This window comes from Panthera tigris, chromosome F2 (genome assembly GCF_018350195.1).
Source record: "Panthera tigris isolate Pti1 chromosome F2, P.tigris_Pti1_mat1.1, whole genome shotgun sequence".
Classification (NCBI taxonomy): Eukaryota; Metazoa; Chordata; class Mammalia; order Carnivora; family Felidae; genus Panthera; species Panthera tigris.
Window position 1 is genome coordinate 57070568 of NC_056676.1, and position 3484 is coordinate 57074051.

At 40.3% G+C, this 3484-nt stretch overlaps 1 protein-coding gene across 3 annotated transcripts in view; it reads right to left on the bottom strand.

The window, feature by feature from the left end:
* The window catches only part of CSMD3 (CUB and Sushi multiple domains 3), a 1242212-nt gene that overhangs the window by 673962 nt on the left and 564766 nt on the right, over positions 1 to 3484 (bottom strand). The gene's annotated exons all lie outside the window — the stretch shown is intronic.

Here is a 3484-nt window from a genome sequence, read left to right on the forward strand (position 1 = left end):
CCTGAGCCAAAGCCGGATGCTCAACCGACTGAGCCACCCAGGCGACTCTAGAATATTTTTAAAAGCATATTAGCAATTAATACTTGAATATGGCATTTTAGTTTACAAATCACTTTTTTTTATATATAAAATCCCATTTGATCTACTCCTGTAGCAGTTATCCATGTCATTTATTCTCTGGCCAAAGAAAGAAGAAAGATGCAAGAGTAATCCACAAGGAACTTTATGGGTGATATTTAGAGTGCAGAGAGTAACACACAAAGTAACTACCTCATTGTTTGTGAACCACTTAATGTTTTACAAATAGGGAGGGCCGCTGAGACTGAGCACCGACTACCCACACTTAGTGTTTGTATCTAAAATCCAACACGGAGGTGCTGACAATTAATAATAAATTATTGCAAATGTCGGCAATGAAAATTTGGCATCTTAAATTACTACTTCCATGTTAAGCCTATGCTATAAAATAAACTCAATTTTACACATTCAGCTTTACTAACATTATAGCCCACTGAGGAAAATTTCGAGCAGATTAGATTAGATTATCTGTAGGTACATGCTAGCTGTAACATTCCATGAATCCATCTACTCTTTGTTAAAGTAAAATGTCACAACAAATATACCTCAAATATTTCATTGTGTTTTTATGTAGTTGTGCCTCTTTAATGAATAAAGAGTGTTTAACTTTGAAGTGAGGTGTAGTTGCCTAACTTTTAAATCATTCCCATTTAACATAGTGACTGTGCTATAATGCAGTTCCTCAAATATGTATATCATGAACTTTATATTATCCTGATCGAAATAACTTTGCAATCAATGTTTCCATTTTACAGGAAAAGTACATTTCTGGTGAAAAACAAAAATAAAACCAAGAAATTGTGCTTTCATAAATATTGAGCAAGTCTTAGTATCAGCTTTCTGAAGTTCAAAATAGGAGGTGGAAAGTATAGAGTGACACACAAAATACCAGATCTCTCTAAGCTTTTTGTTTTACAGCTATAAAATTGAGGAAAACTGTACAAGCAGATATTGTAATAAAATATAAAGTTATATAAATTATCAAGTAGTATGTGACAATAAAGGACGTCCATAATTCAACATTTGGTTACAGAATTAGCTTTAAAAGAAAATTAAGTCCCTGGGGCGCCTGGGTAGCTCAATCAGTTAACTGGCTGACTCTTAATCCCTGCTCAGGTCATAATCTCATGATCCATGAGTTCCTGCTCCTCATTGGGCTCTGCACTGACAGTGCTGAACCTGCTTGGGATTCTCTCTCTCCCTCTTTCTCCTTCCCTGTCTCTTTCTCTTTCTCTCTCTCTCTCTCTCTCTCTCTCTCTCTCTCTCTCACACACACACACACACACACACTCACTCACTCACTCAAGATAAATAAATAAACTTCAAAGAAAAGAAGAGAAAAGAAAAGAAAAGAAAAGAAAAGAAAAGAAAAGAAAAGAAAAAAGAAGTCCCAAGCATTCTATGGGAGCATGACATAGAATGAATAGTTCAAAGTTTTCATTGTATCTCTGCTACTCGACACAAAAAGACACTCTCACAAACAGCAGACAGGTATACAAAGGTCCGATAAAGGGCTGGGTAGAATGGCAGAGACTTTTTATGAATCACTGGAATACAAGCGGAAGCCTGTAAACTCTAAAAGGGAAAAAAAAAAAATCTGTCTTTGTCTCCCTTTTATCGCCTACATCTGTGGTCTGGCCCAGTGTCTGCTACTTAAGTACATAAGAAGTGTTTGCTGAATGAAAGAAACGCTAGGATAAGGCATGATAGTTGCAGAGCCAGAAAAGATAAGCTGATTCGCAGGTGTTTTGTAATATACTTACAAACACCACATTGTTTGTCTGGACTCTAACAATGGATGGAGAAGTACCCGCCCCGGGCAACAGATCTTACTAAAATGCAAAACAAAATGCCAGCATGCATTTTTATTGTACATTTTCTCTGCCCTTCTTTACTGGGTACAATTGCAGTTCCCAGACTGGGTTGAGCACATCAGGTTGGTGCAGTGACCCACAGGGGTGTCTGCAGAGTACTTCAAAGTTTTGAAGGAAACACAGACATCTATGGTACATGGTGCAAACCACTAGCTTGAGAGAGTTCAGTTTCAATGTTAGATCACTAGATTTTTGTCAATGGCATCATATCTTTGTGAAGTGGGGTTTTCAGTGGTTGCTGCAATAAAAAGCAAGTCTACCGCACCATTTCACCGCAAAACAGGAAATGAGAGTGGTGATACGCCATCTGATCCAAGGTTGGAGAAGCAGTGCGGTGGACCATGATGCTAGGTTGTTGGAACATAAACTGTAAGACAAAATGGAAGTGTTGCATATTTCGTTGGGCCTTGGAACCATGAAGAAAATGACTAAGACGCTAACAACACCGTGATCCAAAACAAGGGGGAGCTCCCTGTGCTAGAACATTAAACACCACTTTGGAGTTCTATTTATTTTTGTATAGCAGGGTTTGTCAAAGTGTGTCTGGAGCCATTGACGTTGTAGTCCCAGGGGGCTGGGTCTTGTTATATATTCAGACGTTCCGACCATACCTCATGCGTCTGAAGGTGAAGCTGAGGAAACTGAATATTTCTACTGAAATTTTTAGATGAGAATTGAAAATTTACACGTGAAACTGACATCAAAGTGTAGGCTAACTGGAATTTAAATAAAAACTTGAAAAAAAGAGGGTGAACAACTTAGTAGTTAGCTGGGAATATGGGTCAAGTAGACCTAGCAATGAAGGGAGCACTCGGTCTGAATACAGTTTAGAAATACTAGCTCCTATTACGTATCATAAAAAGGTCTACAGATGCCACATTTTGTTTTCCGGCCAAAGTGTGAGATCTTTGGGACAGAAAGTGAGGGTTGTCCTTGGTCTGGTTGCTTCCTGCCTCTTCCACCTTATCTTCCACAATGTGTGCACCCATCACCACCTTGCAACCTAACTGACCCCTCCCCCACACACACCCCCTTGCAGACACCCATTCATTCACCCACTTACTTGCAAACACTGTTTTCACTTTTAAAGTGTACAGTTTACTGGGTTTTAGTAGATTCACAAAGTTATACAACATGACTATCTAATTTCAGAATATTTGTATTATCCCCCAAAAGAAACTCCATACCTGTTAGGAGTCACTCCCCATTACCCCTGAAAGGGCGGGCCTACGCCGGCCGACTCCATCTTGTTCTGTGTTCTCCACCTTGAGTGACTATGTCCCCCCAACATGACCCCTTTTCCGGGAAAATCACAGAAACCTCAGACCGCGCCTCCTCCCCTTGAGTAACCTCCCGCTCACCTGTTCAAACTTCCTGATCAAAACACGCCCAGCGACCTGCCTAACAGGACTCCAACCCTTCCCCAGCCAATCGGCTGAGGCCACGACCCTTCCCCAGCCAATCGGCTGAGGCCACAGCCATTACCTCACCAACTGCCCCTAGACCCCTATAAAACCTTTGTGCTTTTGAAA